The sequence below is a fragment of the Erpetoichthys calabaricus genome, chromosome 3 (genome assembly GCF_900747795.2).
Source record: "Erpetoichthys calabaricus chromosome 3, fErpCal1.3, whole genome shotgun sequence".
NCBI classification, from domain to species: domain Eukaryota; kingdom Metazoa; phylum Chordata; class Cladistia; order Polypteriformes; family Polypteridae; genus Erpetoichthys; species Erpetoichthys calabaricus.
The window spans coordinates 12,044,367-12,064,120 of NC_041396.2; the positions used below are offsets into that span (position 1 = coordinate 12,044,367).

Consider the following 19,754-nt stretch of genomic DNA (forward strand, 5'->3'; position numbering starts at 1 on the left):
TTGCTGCGCCGTGCGTGACCTACGATGAAATAATTTATTGCAGCAGTACTGTCTCTTTCAAATTTACTAACCCCCTGTCCTTCCTTTTCTTTCTCCAAGTAACCAATCGCCACACAATCAGCTCTGTAATAGATGTTAAGCCATTTGTAAGCTGAGAACGCTGATTCTTCAAAACTTTTAAGGAACATTGAAATATCTTCGTAGTACGTGTTTAATTATTCTATCCATCTATCCCTCCAGTGTCGCGCCAGCCCCAGCAAGAATACAGCGCGAGGCAGGAACAATCCCTGAACGGGGCGTCAGCTCACATGTCCTTACATGTTTAATTATTAACAATATAGATTATTTAAATGATGTTAACATTTTATGTGTATAATGTATAATGTAATAAACATATTTTGCTGCATTTCATCTTAAAAATGATATTGTCATCATATGTAAATACGCACTTTATAAAGTGGCTCGGGTTGTGCAATATTATAACTGTATCGCAAGTTTACAGTGAGGTGATTGTACTTATATGTATAAATAGTTCTACAAGGAGCACTGGATAGACTGACTGAGTGTGTTTATAGTTCTTGGGATAAAACTGTTTCTGAACTGCGAGGTCTGAAGCGTTTGTCGTATGAGAGCAGTTCAAATAGACAGCATGGCTGATGCAGCATGTGCTTGATGCTGTATACCGATAATTCTCTTTCCGATCAGCTGCTGTAGAGCTGTGATTCCACACTCAGATACAGTCGGATAAATACTTGAGAGTAACAATGCTAAAGCAGTTATGGTATTTGGAATAGTTTGGCCATTCCGTTGACCATTATATTGTGTAGCAGTTAAAGGCTTTGTCCACCTCTTGAACCCTCAGGTACCACTCTGAACACCAGGTAAAAGTATAAATGGTATTTATTTTACTATTACGTGCACAAAGCACTCCCCACACCACACTATTCATACATTATACAATTCTCAATACTACAAACTCTCCTCCTCGCCCAGACACTTCACCACCCTACCTCCCAGCTCAGCTCAGTGTTTTCTGGGCTTCCCACAATCCTTTTATAGCCCCTGACCCGGAAGTGGTTCCTGGCCAAACCCACAAGTCCGTTTTCCTTCCGGGTCAGGGCAAACAGTCCTCCTCTTCATCCCGGGAGCACGTCGCTTCCTCCAGTCACATGACTGTGATGCACTCCCGGGTTATAGGGCACACAAGAGCCCACTAGCCCCCCTACAGCGACTCCCGGTGGCCCCCAAGGTATCCAGCAGGGCTGTGTGTATAAACTACAGAGTCCATGAGGCCCTGCTGGAAGTCGGGGCACCATCATGCTGTCCGGAGGGCTCCTCCTAGCGGCCTGGGGGTGGCGACCGGAGTCCATAGCCAGTCGTCCATCACAGTCCCTCCCCCTTAGCGACGACCAGTGGGGCGGAGCATTGATTCCCGCGAGGGACGTCCTCCTCCAGGAGGACGTGGGATCCGGGCCATGGTTCCGCTGTCTAGATCCCCCAGCGAACCTTGGGGGAACGGTGTATCTGCTATCCCACCGCTCCCCTGTACTCCGGGGACAACTACGCCACACGTGGCCCGGTTGCCGGCAGTTGTAGCACCGCCGACGTCCTCCTGGTGGCTTCTCTTCCCGAGACCGGAAATACCTCTGGAATTCAGTCAGCTCCACCCTGTCCTCCGCCAAGGAGGGTTTAACGGCCGCTTTGCTGCTCTCCGCCCTTTTCTTTAATTTGTCAGGAGACCCTCGTTTTAATTCGGGGATCTCCTGCTTTCTCTGGGGCTTGTACACAGCGTGAGGCTCTCTATGGAAAAGAGAGAGCCTCTTTGCTGTTTGCACGCCCGTTGTCCTATGCAAACTTGGAGGCGGCGTCATTAGTACCGTATCGGTCCGGGTAACAGCACTATTCAAGCTGCACCGGGATGATCGGTACTTCCCCCGCCCCTTCAGTAACGAGCGACAACCCCCTCTTCACGCGGGTCGGGGCCTTAAGGTCCGCATCGTCCCGGAGCGGCGTCTGATACCGCCGCCCCAGTTCTATCGGACCGTTGCCCGACCACTCCGTCATTGTGCCACACTCCAATGTCGGGTTCACAGCGCTTTGGCAGCCGCTACTTTTTAAACGCGGTGCCGGTTCACACTGTGTCCCCTTATTATATACAGTACAGAGGGCACCTGCCTGCACCGCCGCATTAATCGAGGCCGGGGTTTCACGGCCTAACCGCCGAAGGTATTCCTGCAGTCCCTTCAACGGTGCTTCAGCTGTAGCTCCCAGCTCCTCCACACGCTTCTTCACCTCTTGTAGTCCCTGGAAGACAGTATTTAGGGGCTTGAGATATTTGTCGAGCCCCCATAAGTTTATAAAGTTAATTGTCTCGGCCGGAGGCAAGGCTACTTCCTTGTTATTGTCACCTGCCGACCGGGAACCAATGAGCACGTCCGCTCCTGGCACGTGCTCTGCTGGGCTTTGCGAAGGCTTCTGGGACTTGGAGTCTTCTGAGGGACGGGTGGCTGCAACAAGCCGACTGAGGTCTGCCTTTTTTACTTTAACGGCAGAACCTTCAGTCACATCCCGCCCCTCTTTCTCTCTATTTAATATTGGCGCTGCTTTGCTCACCGCCCCCTTCCCCTTCAAGGAGCACCGAGTTGTCGGGGAATTATTGACTTCACCGACGACTCCAAACTGACCTTCTTCCTGGTCGCCGTCGCGCGAGGTCACGTGGACATCGTCAGCGTATGGGCTTCCTTACTGCGGACGCCTAGACTGGCTTGCTTTCTTTCCCTTGCGGCCATCTTGTCTAGGTGTGAGGCGGGCGTGCTCTTTGTCCGCTTCGTGCAGACAGGACTCTGCAAACAGAGAAAAACAAGCTCCCGGCGGTTCGCGTGCTTCCCCAGCACTTACCTCGGAACGTATGTGGTCTCGCTCCAACTCCCTATAATAATCTTCGGGAGTTGCAATCCTGCAATGTTCCGGCTGTCGTCCCACTCGGGTTTGCTCTGCGTTGAGCTGCTCCCGATCTTCCTCACTGCCCGTCAGGTAAGTCCACAGCGTCTCCACCGGATCTGGGACAGAAGTCTTCTGGGCAATTCCAGCCTTCTTCCCAGTTTTCTTCCCCATAATTGTCAGCTGTAGAGGACGGCTCACAGTTGCAGCGCTCTTGGTCGAGGGTGGAGTTTTCACCTCCGCAGTTACTAGAGGGACCTTCCTGCCACAATGAATTTTATATTAAATGCAGATCCTCTGCCACCGGACGGCCAGAGAATCCTGCCGACTACGCCAGTGTAGCAGTTAAAGGCTTTGTCCACCTCTTGAACCCTCAGGTACCACTCTGAACACCAGGTAAAAGTATAAATGGTATTTATTTTACTATTACATGCACAAAGCACTCCCCACACCACACTATTAATGACGTCACTTCTGGTTCCGGCCCTTTTGATGACATCATTTCCTCTACAGGCCTTTAAAGCCTCCATCTTTGTCTACTGTAGTCAGTTCTGTTGTGGACTCTGTTCTATGCACATTGTGCTGAAAAACTTAAACTTTTGCAACTGGGTAAACAATATACGGGTGGCTGCCCCAAATCTTTATGATGTCTATGTTGTATTGTTGTCACAACACATGTACAATGAGATTAAAAGCAGCTCCTCCAGTGCAGACATATATGTAGAACACAACAAATAAATAAACAAATGGTGCATATGGAACAGTACATATGGAAAGAATAAATAACTATTGCACTATTGGGTTATTGCACATTATTTAAATACTGGAAAGAATAAATAATTTATTCACTATTGGGTTATTGCACATAATTTAAATATTGCACAATAATGATGATCATGTGCAGTGAGTAGTGGATTTTGAACCCTTAGAGTAATGATATTGTACAGTATACAGATGCACAGTTATTATCAGTACCATTTAGATATTGGATATTCCACAGTTGATGGATAGAAGGAAGTCCAGGGGTTAGACTGTGTAGTCAGTGCATGTGTGAGTTTAGAATGGTTATGGCTTTTGGGAAAAAACTGTTCTTGAGTCTGTTTGTCCTTGTTGTGATGCACCTGTAGTAGCGCCTCCCTGAGGGCAGCAGGTCAAACAGATTAGAGCCAGGGTGGGCGCTGTCCTTGATGATGTTTTTTGCTCTGCTGAGGCAGTGGAAGGTGTAAATGTCCATCAAGGAGGGGAGAGGGCAGCCGATGATCTTCTGTGCTGTCTTTACTACTCTCTGAAGCCTCTCCCTGTCTGCCATGGTGCAGCTGCCGTAACATACTGTGATACAGTACGTCAGCAGGCTCTTGATGGACGAGCGGTAGAAGGTCAGTAGCAGGTTGGAGTCCAGGTTGTGCATTCTGAGGACCCTCAGGAAGTGTAACCGCTGTTGAGCCTTCTTGATGACTGCTGTGATGTTGTCTGTCCAGGAGATGTCAGCGGAGATAAGGACGCCGAGAAACCGGAAGGTATGGACACTCTCCACACACTCGCCGTTGATGTAAAGGGGGGTTAAGTCGGTGCTGTGCCTCCTGAAGTCGACAATGATCTCCTTGGTTTTCCTGATGTTCTGAGCTAGATTGTTATTTGAACACCAGGCTGCCAGCTTCAGGACCTCCTCTCTGTAAGCTGCCTCGTCTCCCTTTGAGATGAGTCTGACCACTGTGGTGTCGTCAGCAAACTTGATGATGAGGTTGTTGTTGCGGGCCAGACTGCAGTTCGTGGGTGTAGAGACAGTACAGAAGGGGGCTCAGCACAAAGCCTTGTGGGGTACCGGTGTTCAGTGTGCGAATGGAGGAGTGGTGGGGGCCGAATCTCACAGTCTGGAGCTGGTTGGTAAGAAAGTCTTTAATCCAGACACATGTGAGAGAGGGGAGGCCAAGAGTGACCAGTTTGGTGATGAGGATGTCAAGAATGATTGTATTGAAAGCTGAGCTGTAATCCACAAAGAGCATCCGGACGTTGCTCTGCTGCTGCTCCAGAAGGCTCAGCACAGAGAAGAGAGCTACAGCAATGGCATCTTCTGTGGATCTGTTCACGCGATATGCAAATTGGTAGGGATCGAAGTCTTGGGGGAGATAGTCCTTGATGTGCTGGAGAACCAGTCTCTCGAAGCACTTCATGATTACCGGAGTGAGGGCCACAGGGCGATAATCATTTAGGCTGGTGATGGGAGACTTCTGGAATGATTGTGGCTGATTTTAGGCAGGACGGAATGACTGCCTGTCATTCAGAGGTTGAAGATTTTGGTGAAGATAAAGGTGAGCTGGTGGGCACACACTCTAAGCACCCTACCAGGCACTCCATCTGGGCCGGCAGCCTTCTTGGGGTTCACTGCCAGGAGCACCCGTCTGACATTGTGCCCCTTTACAGTGAGTGGAGTGGTGCAGGAACCCGGTGAGGGTGGGAGCAGGGCTGGAGCAGGTGAGTGCTGCTGTTGTGATGATTCAAAGCGATCAAAGAAGCAGTTTAGCTCCTCTGCTAGCGGCGCACTCAGATCTGCTGTTGTTGCATCACAGCCTCTGTAGTTTGTGATGTTTTGTATTCCCTGCCACACCTCCCGTGTATTGTGGCTGGACAGGTGGGACTCTATGCTCCTCTTATGGTCCGTCTTGGCTTTTTTAATTCCACTTTTCAGAGCGGCTCGGGCAGCCCTGTACAGAGCTCTCTCACCTGACCTGAAGGCAGCGTCGCGATCTCTGAGGAGTGTACGGACCTGGCTGGTCATTCAGGGTTTCTGGTTTGGGAAAACCCGAATGTTTTTGTCCACAGTCACATTCCCGATGCAGAACCTGATATACTCCAGTACCGTTCCTGTGAATGTTTCCAGCTCTTGGTGTTCAAATATGTCCCAGTCTGTCTGTTCGAAGCAGCCCTGTAGTTTGGAGAGTACATTTTCAGGCCAGGTTGTAACAGTCTTTATGGTGGGCCTGGCACTGCGTCTGAGGGGGGTGTAGGCTGGGGAAAGCAGGAGAGAAAGATGGTCAGACTGGCCGAGTTCAGGGAGGGGTATGGCTCTGTACGCTTGCTTGATGTTGGAGTAAACATGGTCCAGAGTGTTCTCCCCTCTAGTAGAACACTTAACCTGTTGATAAAATTTCGGGAGTACAGTCTTCAGGTTGGCCTTGTTAAAGTCTCCTGCAATTATATGAGCACCATCAGGGTGGGCTCGCTGCTGTTCATTAATGGTGTTCAGCAGGAGAGAGAGCGCCGTGTTTACATTGGCGTCGGGTGGAATGTACACAGCCATGACAATCACTACTGTTAGCTCTCTCGGTAGAAAAAAAAGCCGTCATCTTACAGATGTGTACTCGAGGATAGGGGAATAGTGTTTGTCTATAATTGTCCCGTTGTTGCACCAGTTCTCATGCACGTAAATACAGAGCCCCCCCTCCTCTGCTCTTACCGGATTCCTTTGTCCTGTCCCAGCAGAGCAAAGTGCGACCTGCTAGCTGCATGCTAGCATCGGGTATCCCCGGGTGAAGCCAGGTTTCAGTGATAATCAAAACACAGCAGTCATGAACATAGCGATTTCCAGCGAGTTGTACTTCCAAGTCATCCGTTTTATGCACCAGGGATCTGGCATTGGTGAGATACAGGCTCGGTAGAGGTGGCTTGTGTGGTTGTTTCTTTAGCCTTAGCATAATGCCGGATCTGCGGCCCCGCTTCTGCTTCCTTTCCCTCCTCCATCTGCACTGTCTCCTAGGCCCAACAACAATCCATGGAGAGCCTGCTGGTCTCGCTATGTTGTTTGGGATTTTGTGTGTGTGATGAAAAACACTCGAAACAGATGTCTATAAGGTTCTGACGGGTGTGGCGGATGTTCGCAGAATGGATAATGCATAACCAAGCAACAAAAAAGTACAAAAACAACATAAAAGAGCACTGAAAAGGAGAGCCGTGAGCCGCTGCGACCATGCGCGTCGCCATTACCATTACGCCATTACGAAACCCAGTTAAACCACAATCAACTTCCACATCCCCTTCCAGGCCACTACCTCCTATTGACTTCACTTCTGCCAGTTCCCTCACGTTCCTGCCTCTTCCTGCCAACTGCTTATAAAAGTCCTACCACCTCACCTTTCCTCTTGTTCTGCTTGGGACTCAGTCTTCAGTTTGCGAGTAACTTGGTTTACGAGTGTTTTGCAAGATGAGCAAAAATTTTTAATAAATTTTCACTTGATAAACGAGCGAGGTCTTGCAGTACGAGTAGTATGTATACGCTTTGTCTGCTGAGAGTCATGTGATCACAACTGAGCTGATGGTTCTTCTCTCTCTCTCGCTGTGGGATTGTGGGTAATCGTCTCCTATTCTCCGTCTGAGTCTGCGTGCCTCACTCATATAGTCAACATCCGTACGAGCGTATACTGTTTACTACAGCATTAGCATTGTGACTGTGTGTGCGCGCGAGTGTGTATGTGTGTGCTCGCGCGCGCTCATGTGTGCATGTGCGCGCTCGTGTGTGTGTGTGTGTGTGTGCTCGCACGCGCATGTGTGCTGTGACGTGCGAGTCCCCGTCTTGCACCCTAAAACACAAAGCTGAGTCTCAGTACTTTAGCGACACCAGCTTCATTCAGCTTGAAACAGCAACAGCGCGGTTATTTATACACAGACACAGCAGTCAGGCAGGGCCCTTCACATTTATAATGTTCCTTGTTCCTTGTATCACCCATCGACGGCAGGCGCTTATAGCATGTCCGCGATCTTTTCGGATTTGCTTTTACGCCGAACTGCTACAGCGCTGGGAGACTGCGATTGCTTTGGCACACTCTTCATTGTGTCGTCCCGTTGGGTGCAATCCCACAAGAGTTTAGAAACTCAATCACACCAGCCATGATTGTTTTCAAAGGTAAAGTGCAGATTAATTTGTTTTATGTATTTTTACTTTATATTTTGTATTAATCATTTTTATATCAATAGTTTTGGGTTGTGGAACAAATCATCTGAGTTTCCATTATTTCATATGGGGAAATTCACTTTGATATACAGTGATCCCTCGCTATATCACGCTTCGACTTTCGCGGCTTCACTCTATCACGATTTTTTTTCTCATATACGCTTACGTCACTACGCATGCGCTTTCTGAGAACTTTTATCTAAGCTCCACGATGGCTCCTAAATGTGCTGCTTTTTCTAAGCCTTCTGACAATGAAACTAAGCGCCGGAGGAAGATGCTTACCATCCAGGAGAAGGTGAAACTCTTGGATATGATCAAAGATGGCAATACCCTACAAAAGCCTCCTCACGCATATGAAAAGACAGCGCCAGCAACTGCCTATCAAGATGTTCTTCAGCCGCTCACCCAGACACCCACTGCCTACTCCTAGTACTCCTTCAGCGGAAGAAGACAACGACGCACCTGCTGAAGATACCGCACCACCTGAAGACTCTCCTACTGAGCTCGTGCCTTCATAGGTTGGTGGTTGTGTGTAAGAACTGTGTGTGTGTGTGTAATTAAATGTACAGTACAATAATATTTGTAATGTCTAATATGTCTTATTTTCTCTTATTTTGTCTAATATATTGGGTAATACGAGTGTAATGGTGACTAAAGGGTGTTATTTCATGTCTAGAGGGCTCTAATAATGTTACAAAACGTATTTAGAAGGTCGTAAACAGGTTTTCTATACTCTAACTGTGAAAATATTTGATTTATAAATAAAGAATCCTACTTCGCGAAAATTCATTTATCGCGGTAGAGTCTGGAACGGATTAACCGTGATAAACGAGGGTTCACTGTACGAGTGCTTTGGACTACAAGCACGTTTGCGGAACGAATTATGCTCGCAAACTGAGGTTCCGCTGTTCTTTGGTGCTTATAACTATTTGTGCTTCACAATATATGTGGTGGATCCCCAACCCTTTTCTGTTTGTGTTTCCCTTTTTATAATATATAAATTCTCAGTGCTCTTGAATGGCATGCTGACCACCAGGTAGTTGGCTTTTGATGGCCTGAATTTAGGAATAAAATCTGAACGCGTGCATGCAATGGAGTTTAAAAAAGCTCTCAGCGTGAAGTGAAGTTTAAAAAAATGACAGCTTGAAATCAACATGCCCTTAGGCTGACTGTCCTTGGTCTAGGTCTGTGTTTTGGGAACATGGCTTAACTCTTCTTGGAGTGTATCCTGCCATTTCTGTTTAAATTGTATATTTAAATTATATATTTTTCCTATTATATGTAGTATAAGCTGTGAAAACCTCAGGGTATTCACGACAAACTTTTATTTTGACAACTTAATCCTACCAATCAAGTATGTCCCTCGAACTTGAAATGCCTCTCCTACTTGACATTTGGCTCCTGGCTGCAGATACACATACTTGAAAGACAGGGCCCAATGCCCTTCAATATAAGAGTCAAATTCCTAAAAGAAAATGCCAGTACCCCCTAGTACCAGCGTTTGGGTCATCAAAGAGAGAGATAGTGCCCTTCAATAGAGAGTCAAAACCCCAAAAAGCATAGCTGGTGCCCCTTAATACCTGAGCCTGAGCCACCAAAAGTAGAAGTTCTGCATTCAGTGTCACCAAAAATCGAGTAATGACATGCTGAAAAGGGTTAAACCCTTAATGTCACATTCTGGACACCAAAGACAAAGCTAGAGCCCCTTCAATACCAGAGTAAATCCTAAATTAGCATAGCCAGTACCCCTTAGTATCAGTGTCTGGCTCCTTAAATACAGAGCCCGTGCCCCTTAATGCCTGAGTCTGAGCCACCAAAAGTAGAAGCTCTGCATTCAGTGTCACAGTCAGTGTCACCAAAGATCGAGTAATGACGTGCCAAAAGGGGCTAAACCCTCAATGTCACATTCTGGGCCCCAAAAACAGAGCTTAGTGCCCCTTTAATGCCAGACTAAATCTTCAAAAAAGAACCAGTGTCCCACGGTACCTGAGTCTGAGCTACCAAAAACAGAAATTGTGAATTCAGCGTCACAGTTCCTCCAATGGTAGATTAAGGGCCTCCAATAAAGACTACATACTAAATGCCACAATACCCTCAAATTCAGTTCCAGATTCTGGATCCTCAAATACAAAGCCAGTGCCCTTCATTAACAGAATTTGGGCACTTAGAGACAGAACAAGTGCCCTCCTTTGTCAGAACAGACACCTTCTAAGAGAGAGCCAGTGCCCCTCAGCACCAGCATTGGATGTCTGGGCTCTAGGTTTAGGCCCTCAATGCTCAACTCTTCCTTTGGGGTTAGAATCTGTGCCCCCTGTAGTTCGGTCTGTGACCCCCTGCCTAAGTTCGAACTCACATCTGAATGGCAATGATAAAGCTAAGTAGCTGACAGGAAAGGGAAGACACAAATTAGGCCTACCTCATGTGCTGCACTTCCCGCATTCGTCAAAGTGTCAACAGGACAGACTCCGTGCAGACCCCTATATCTGGGGGGATGTGTGCTTGTTATGTAATTATCTGACTGGTATGAAATCTCTCAGAATGTAAAGCCCTCTCATACTAAAGTCCACATACACATTTGTGCTGCTACAGAGAATGTAGAGATAAACTCTCTCATCTATTTGTTACTCTTTGTTTACCGTGCTGGCAAACATTAACTGATGGAGTCTCCCCTTGTCTGCCCACCATGACCCAAAAGTGACCCATGGCTTACATGTAATCTGGGTAGCTGTGCATGAAACAAACAGACATGGGCATGGGGAAAGTACTTAGCAGTGTCCTCCATAATGTTTGGGACAAAGACACGTTTTCCTCAATCTGCTCCACAATTTAAAACTACAAATCCAACAATTTAGACGTTGTGATTCAAGTGCACATTGCAGACTTTCATTTGTGGGGATTTGCAGACATTTCGGTCACACAACACACAACACTACACAGTCCCCCCATTTCAGGGCACCATAATGTTTGGGACTATTGGCGTTCCAGGTGTTTGTGATTCCTCAGGTGGGTTTCATGACTTCATAAGATACCTCAGCTTGCTTCTACCCTTTGGAGTCTATAGTTGCCATTGTTCAAGATGAGGGCAAGCGCTGTGCCAATGGAGGTCAATGAAGCCATTGAAACCACTGGAGACATCTGTAGGATGATCAAAATCAACTGTCTGGAATATTATGAAGAAGAAAGAACACACCGGTGAGATCAGTTATCACAAAGGAACTGGTAGGCCAAGGAAGACCTGCACTTCTGATGACAGAAGTATCCTTACTATGGTCAAGAAAAAGTCCCAAACTGCCTGTCTGACAGATCAGAAACAGACTTCAGGAGGCAGATGTGTGTGTGTGTGTCAGAGATGACTATCATCGGAAGACTTCATGAACAGAAACACAGAGGACACACTGCAAGATGGAAACCACAAAACAGGATGGCAAGATGAGGACAAGAGCTGTGCCAATGGAGGTCAAAGAAGCCATGATGAGGCTGGAAAACAAGAATAAAACCATTGGAGACATCTGTAGGATGAACAAAATCAATTGTCTGGAATATCATGAAGAAGAAAGAACACACTGGTCAGATCAGTCATCGCAAAGGGACTGGTAGGCCAAGGAAGACCTCCACTGCTGAAGACAGAAGAATCCTCACTATGGCCAAGAAAAAGCAACAAATGCCTGTCTGACAGATCAGAAACAGACTTCAGGGGGCTAATGTGTGTGTGTCAGAGATGACTATGATTGGAAGACTTCATGAATAGAAACACGGAGGACACACTGCAAGATGGAAACCACAAAAACAGGATGGCAAGATAAGGACAAGAGCTGTACCAATGGAAGTCAAAGAAGCCATTATGAGAATGAAACCATTGGAGTCATCTGTAGGATGACCAAAATCAACTATCTGGAATATCACTGATGTAGGTATTTTTAGGCATTCTAAAGGCCCGCCATGATATTTTTTTCTGTTTCTGCCCACTGAATGAAGTCCACGACATGGCCACAGGATGACTATTGACGTGTTCATTTTGCTTGAACTCGACTGTGTGAAACACAACCAAACTAACTGTAAATGAGTGGACACTAGGGGTCGCTGTTGCCCATTCAAAACCAACAGACAGACACTTAGGACACAAAGTAAAAGCAAGAAGAATTATTTTTACCAGATAAATTCACATACAAGTTGGGTCTTGAAACAAGAAAAATTGATCATAAAATCAGACCACGACTTATACGCCCGTTCAAAAATGCGACACTTAATTTTTTTTTATATCTTCTTGCTTCCTCCAATCTCTCATCGGTTTCTCAGACGCAGCGAATTTTGTTGCAGCAGTGCAGTTACCAATTTCTTTCACCACTTCAATGACTTTTAACTTAAAACCAGCTTCATATTTTCTTCTGATCGAACGCTCCATCGTAGATAAGGGATGCTCTTACGATAAAGGTATTACCTTTATCGGGTATTACTGTGTGGTCACTTAGGCACAATACATGGAAAAAAAAGGCAATGTGCTCCATGGTTACTTTCTCAGGTGGGTGTTAGAATATCGTAATCTCGTAAATCTCGTAAATCTCGTAAGACTCGTAAATCTCATAACGTAATCAGCATGAGTTTTCCGCATTCGACTTATATGACCAACATTATAAAATACCGGAAATTATACCGTAAAATCAAGTCCCGACTTATCCGCAGGAGAACTTAAACTCGAGTATATATGGTAATCCTTTTTCTTCTATAAATAGTGCCCAAAGCACCACAGCCAAATATTACAGGCAAGTAAATCACCAAGCACAATAATAAACACAACTCTCTCTCTCTTTCTCTCTCTCTCTCTCTCTCTCTCTCTCTCTCTCTCTCTCTCTCTCTCTCTCTCTCTCTATCTATCTATCTTCTCCTCCACACCTCCCAGAAAGCTTTGTCCACCTCCACCAGACTGTGGCTTGCCTGCTGGGTTCTCAGCCATCCTTTAAATAGTGTCCGACACGTAAATTCTTCCATTCTTCCAATCGCGTGACTTGTCCGCACTTCTGGGTCGAATAGAGAACTTAAGTTTTCTTCAGCCCGGAAGTACTTCTGGGCTTCAGTTCCCGTGACCTTCCAGCACTACCGGGCTATGCAGAAAATAAGAATCCAAAGGTCTTCCTGCAGCGTCTCCTGGCAGCACCCACGGTACCCAGCAGGGCTGTGAAGCCGAACTCCAGATCCCAGGATGCCCTATGCTCCAGGGAATTTGCTCTCTAGTGTCCTGGGGGATGCAGTGTCCCAAAGTAGCTGCTTCCACCCCATCCTTTCACTCTTTGGGCGTCTCACAAGGGTTGAGCTGCCGACCGTCCATCACACTGGAAACTGAAACACAGGAACGCCACTTTCCCTGATTTGGAACAAAGCAAATGGACTAGGAGTGTGAAAATGTCTTTACTGTGCATTAACTCTGAACACATGACCAGCCTAACCAGAGGGGGGCACCAAAGCCTCCTGTGTTTAAGATGACACCCTGAAACTGTGAAATTTAAGCTAACAAAAGGAAATGAATGAACGTTTTTGGATTGGATAATGAACAATGAACTTAGAACACAAATGTGTGCAAATCAAAGTTTATTTTACAAAGTGCAACTCACAGCACGTGTGCTTATCAGAAATGCAAATTCTCAGACCACATGAAAACAAAGTATCCTTGATTGGTGAAGGACACAATGAAAACAAAGAAAAGTTTTTGGTTTGTGGTTCTTACATGTCCATTGTAAACAAGTGTACCACTGATTTAGAAAAAAACACAGAAAGATGGCAAAATTTCAAAGTTGTGTAAATGAAGCCAGTTACTCAGAGCTGCAATTTTGTCTTGTGTATTCCTGGGCATAATGCCAGCGTTGAAAGGGCATTTTCCTTGGTCAACGCTCAGTGGACAAAAGAAAGAAATAGACTGTCTGTTGACGTTTTCAGAGGAATACTTCTTACAAAGTACAATTTTAAAGAACTATTCCATCCCTGAACTCCGTATTAGCGAGGCTTCTCTCCCAAGACCGAGTGTGCGTTACCCCTTGGTTGTAGTGAATGTGGACAGATAGCTTTACTCACCAAGAAAGTCAAGGCTGAGAATCCATATACTTTAATGTAGATTTCTGGCAAGAAGTCATACTAAATATTAAGATGTGAAAACCAAAGCAGCGGCAATAGCAAAAAGGGAGCTAGGGACATACCAATATGTACTAAATAAAAAGAGGGGGAGGTTAGGAATGTACCAAACAGTCTAATAACAATATTAACACAGACTGCTGTAGCAGCACAAGAACGTTTCTTGTCTGGAGCTCCATGCCTATGTTGCTGGGAACGATGAACTGCTGAGAAAAGTCGCCTCGTCTGAAAAATATGAAACTGCATAACTATACTATAACTTTAAATTATTGACGACTTGTTTTGCAACCTGTCAAATTAGTTGTTTTTAAAGTTTTCATTGTAACAGCTCACGCTGTGTTTTGTGAATAGAATGGGACGCGTTCTCCTTTGTTCTCCTTTTTTCGTGGCTTTGTCCTCCTTTATGACTTTCGGTGTCCTCCTTTAGGTTGGCAGGTATCTGGTAACCCTATGAATGACTATATGACTGAATGATAAATTAATCCAAGTGAAAAAGTGTTTAATTAGCTTTGCTACGTGGTGTTCATCTTAATTAAATATTGATGTTGTTTACAAAATTTAATGAATTTATGATTCAAAAGAAGGAATACATGTGAGTTGGTTTAATGGGTAAATCTCTACTGTATATATATAAAATCCAACATCTGTCTGTCTGTCTGTCTGTCTGTTCACTTTTCACGAGAGAACTACTTCACGGATTTAGTTTGGGTTTTTCTATAATTTGCTTGAACATTCTGGTCGATATTGCGACTTCTCTTATTGCGCTAAGAATCATAGTTTGCTTGTGGTTCTGATTTATTTGTGTCAATCTGTGAGAGACGCAGTGGGCTGAGGGCCTGCCTCAGGGTGTAACCTTGCCTCCGCTTAGCTAGCAATGAGAGAACTACTTAATAGATTTGGAACAGGTTTTTTTCTAGAATTTGCTTGAGCAGTTAATTTTGCAATATCTCTCATCGCGCAAGTATCATAGTTTCGCTTGCAGGAGAGCTAATCTGAGACAGAAGCTGCGGGCCAAGGGAAGGGGGAAGCATGTCGTTAGGAGTGGCGAGCGGGGCAGGACCCTCCTCATTGTCCTATTTCACTGCTACGCAGACAGAGCCATGGGGGTCAGCTAGGTAATAATAAAATGGTGTGAATTGAATATGGCGGATGTTTAAGCTTTGGAACTGAGTTAAGTGGGCATGCTATGTACTAAGTACTTTAAGTAATGCTGAAGTTTGATTATTATGGGATGCTGATTTAGGCTAAGGAAAAATAAAGATATTGGAATGGTTTAAGAAGCCAAGTGTGTGAGACTGATTCAACACAGAATACCTAACACTAGAATTACCAGAGCCTACGAAAAAACTTGTAGATCCGTCCCACTTTAAATCGCTTCGCACCTCTCCATCAGCGTCTTTTGTCCTGCAAATGTGTGGATAAGCAGCAAACAGCAAGCAGCCTGCTATCACATCTGCTACCACCGCACGGTTTTCTCAGCTCAAGTCTGTTTACCTGCGTGTCAGTTGCTTGGAGTTGTATAGAGTGAGAAGTTAAGCAAAATGACACCTTTTATAAATACTATATCATGAAGTTTGCAGATGACATGGTGGTACTGGGCTTCATCGCAAACAATGATGAGACGGCCTTCATGGATGAAGTTGCGAACCTGACATTGTGGTGTCAGGAAAACTGCCTCCAGCTCAGCAACACCAAAGAGCTGGTGGTGAATTTCAGCACGAGACAGCAGCGGGACTATAAGCCCCTCATCATTAACGGGACTGCAGTGGAAAGGGTGAATAGTTTTAAATACCCGGGGGTTCACATCTCTGAGGACCTGACATGGTCTGAACATATCCAAGTTCAGACCAAAAGGGCAAAGCAGAGACTCTACCATCTCAGACAGCTTAGGAAGTTTGGGGTTCTCTTCAGTGATTCTAAAGACTTTCTACTCTGGCGCTGTGCAAAGTATCCTGACACAGAACATTACATCCTGGTTTGAAAACTGCGGTGTTCAGGACCGTAAAGCCCTATAGAGAGTGATCTGTGCAGTGGAACGCTGCTGCAGGTCAGCTCTACCATCTGTGCAGGACATTTACACCAGAAGATGCAGGACCAGAGCTCTCAGGATTATCAAAGACTCCTCTCATCCCAGCAATAGCCTGTTTCATCTGTTAAAATCAGGCAAAAGGTTTTGTAGCATCCTGGCCAGGACAGAGAGACTCAGAAGGAGTTTCTATCCTCAAGCCATAAGACTGTTAAATCAGAACCTGCCATCTCATCAATGACCCTCCACATACTTAGACTGGACTGTAAGTTGTACAATGCTGTCTACACTTACCTTGTTTTGGAATTGGTCTGTCATTTAACTATGCGCCTGTCTAACTTTGGTTTTGCACTAATCACTGCACTATTGCACCTTAACACTTAATTCTACTTTATTCACTTAATTTGACTTATTTATTATGTTCTATTATACTGTTATCTTTCAGTCTAGGACTTTTTTGTTAATGTCACTGATTCTTCTAACTTGGCACAGTTTTGATAAGTGGACCAGGATGCATTTCACTGCGTGTTGTCCTGTATAACTATGCATGTGACAAATAAAGAATCTTGATCTTGAACTCTATCCTTTCTGTCTGCTGCCTCTCGATTGCTTTGGGCTGGCGTGGATGTGGCTGTGGGTTGCTGGCTTGTGCACATCCCTGTGTCTCTAGGGGGTTTTATTGTTACTTTTTTCTTGTTGTATAAAAATTAGTAGTGCCATTTATCATTGTAATGCTGGCTCTGCCGCAATGGCCACACCTTAGGGGACAACACCCAGGTTACATTTTTAATCGGGGACTGGGCTACTACAACTCCCCTATTTCCTCCAGACAAGCTTGAGTAGAATAAAAGAGCCTTCAGGTCCCATGGGGTATACTTGAATGGAGAGGGCATTGCAGAAGAAAATTGGGTGGGATGGGTAGAGAAAGTGCAGGCCAGACAAAACACTGGAGTTGGCTTATATGGGACATTTCTTGTAGTGGTAGAGTTCTTATTCTTAATAATTTAATTGCCTGTATGTTTTGACACAAACTAATGAGGTCTGATCCACTCATTTGTCTTATGAAGTCCATTTTAACTTTAATTTTACATTTTATTTATTTTTTGGATGACATGTATTTGGTACAGATGGATGTTCTGCACTTGCCAGTGCCTGAAGGAGGCCAGGGGCTTGTAGATCTGAAAAAGTAAAATTGAGGCTTTCAGGCCCAGACGTTACAAAGATTACTATATGGCTCACAGGTCCTACATGGGAGAGATTTACATCTTGCTCTCTGTTTACTACCTCATTAGGTTCCATCACCTGATCCCTTGATTTCTCTTATCAGTGCTATGCGGATGATACACAACTGTTTTTGTCATTCCTTCCTGAGTCTCTGCATGTTTTCCTGATATCTCAACCTGGATGAAGGACCACCATTTACAGCTCAACCTGGCAATAACTGAGCTTCTTGTGATCCCTGCCAGCCAGTCGGTTCAACTCCCCATCTCTGTACAGCCTGGCAGCCATTAACAGATCCTCTGTGTTCTCTCTCTGCTTCACACGTATTTTTTGGAAAGTTATTTTTTTCTGTGTTTCTTGTGCTTCTGTAAAGTCTTTCCCCTTGGGGAAAAATGAACATTATTTACTCATCTATTTATAGTCAGTGCAGATTCTTGCCATCTTGATGATGACACTTTAGAGGTTTTTCTCTTTGTTTTATTGTATCTATATTACTTTGTTCTACCCGGAAGAGGAAGGACCCAAACAGAGAGAAAGTCCAGGATGGACAGGAGTGTGGCACGCAGGCTGATGAAATCATTACAGATTTAAAAACAGACCACCATTTGGCTTCAGCCATCGTGCTTTTGGAGTTAATGTATGGAAGCTTCATTTAGCTAGGAAACAGCCTCCTAAGGACACAATAACTTTACTAGGAATGTGGCTGGCATGTCATCATGGCGATTGTCTGTGACTACCTACCTGGGACTCTTGGATGGCCTTTCTCTCCTTTCTGCCCTGCTGGGCCTGAAGGTCCACTGATTCCAGGGACACCCTGAGCACCATCTGCTCCTGAGAACAAAGATTTAACAAATCTACATGAGCACTTGTGACCCCATCATCTAAACATTACAGTATGTGCAAAAATCCAGTTTGTCTACCTTTATTTTCAATGATTTTTTTCCCTGTGTAAGACAAAGGAGTGCATTTGTGGTGACCCCCCAAGTACCTAAAAAATTCAATTAAATGAAAAATGTCTCCTTTATTAAAAAGTAAAGCTTACAGATAGATAGATAGATAGATAGATAGATAGATAGATAGATAGATAGATAGATAGATAGATAGATAGATAGATAGATAGATAGATAGATAGAAGTGAAAGGCACTATAGATAGATAGATAGATAGATAGATAGATAGATAGATAGATAGATAGATAGATAGATAGATAGATAGATAGATAGATAGATAGATAGATAGATAGAAGAAGTGAAAGGCACTATATAATAGATAGATAGATAGATAGATAGATAGATAGATAGATAGATAGATAGATAGATAGATAGATAGATAGATAGATAGATAGATAGATAGATAGATAGATAGATAGATAGAAGTGAAAGGCACTATATGATAGATAGATAGATAGATAGATAGATAGATAGATAGATAGATAGATAGATAGATAGATAGATAGATAGATAGATAGATAGAAGTGAAAGGCACTATATAATAGATAGATAGATAGATAGATAGATAGATAGATAGATAGATAGATAGATAGATAGATAGATAGATAGATAGATAGATAGATAGATAGATAGATAGATAGAAGTGAAAGGCACTATATAATAGATAGATAGATAGATAGATAGATAGATAGATAGATAGATAGATAGATAGATAGATAGATAGATAGATAGATAGATAGATAGATAGATAGATAGATAATGGCGCTATCTTTTTGTTTCATTCTTTCCTTTCTCCGACCTTTGGGGGGTCCAGAGTGCACCCCATAACCAAGCTTTTAATTAGCTTGTTGATTTGGTGGTCCTCTCTTGAAGTGATGTTATCAGCCCAGCACACCGCACAGACCATCATAGAATTGTAGAAAATGTGAGGGAAGTCACTTCCCACAAAAAATAATGCAGTCTAAGGATCGGCCCACCAATTCATTATAGAATACACTTTATTCATTTCAGGGTTTCTGGGGGTGATCCCTGTTCTCACAACAGCGAGAACAAAGTTTGGGAAGAACACTTAACTAGGCACCCAGCTATCTGAGGGCACATTAATGTACACACCAACGTGTCCCCAAATGTAGCCAATTCAGAATTATCAGTCTCCTGTATTCTTGATGGGGCTGGCGCGACACTGGAAGGATAGATGGATAGAATAATTAAACATGTCAAGTCAATTCAAGTCAAGTTGGTGAGCATGCACTGGTACAGTGTGTTGCCGCACCCACTACATGACGAAAGAACTCGGAATCCTGGTTTGCAACCCCCATGCAGAAACGCGGTCCAGTCACACCCTCCAGAAATGACCCTCTATCTGCCACAGCCAGGTGTTACGTGGGCGACCCCTTGGCCTGATCAATTCACCTGGGTCCAAAACAATGAGGATCTTATGAGCCGGATCACCCTCGGAGGAAACACGCCACATGGCCGTAGTGTCGTAACTGACGCTCCCTCACAATTCAGGTAATGTGCCTCATTCAGGACTCCATGAGCAACCACTCATT

The 19,754-nt window shown here is 44.7% G+C and overlaps 2 protein-coding genes across 5 annotated transcripts in view; both read right to left on the minus strand.

Annotated features, from left to right (window-relative positions):
• LOC114647751 (mannose-binding protein C-like) overlaps positions 1–10,451 on the minus strand; it is a 33,709-nt gene extending 23,258 nt beyond the window's left edge. Inside the window, exon 1 of the mRNA XM_051924492.1 lies at positions 10,302–10,451. The gene's annotated coding sequence lies outside the window, so the exon portion shown is untranslated. The remainder of the gene's footprint in view (positions 1–10,301) is intronic.
• LOC114647755 (mannose-binding protein A-like) overlaps positions 1–19,754 on the minus strand; it is a 473,727-nt gene that overhangs the window by 426,209 nt on the left and 27,764 nt on the right. The window lies entirely within an intron of this gene.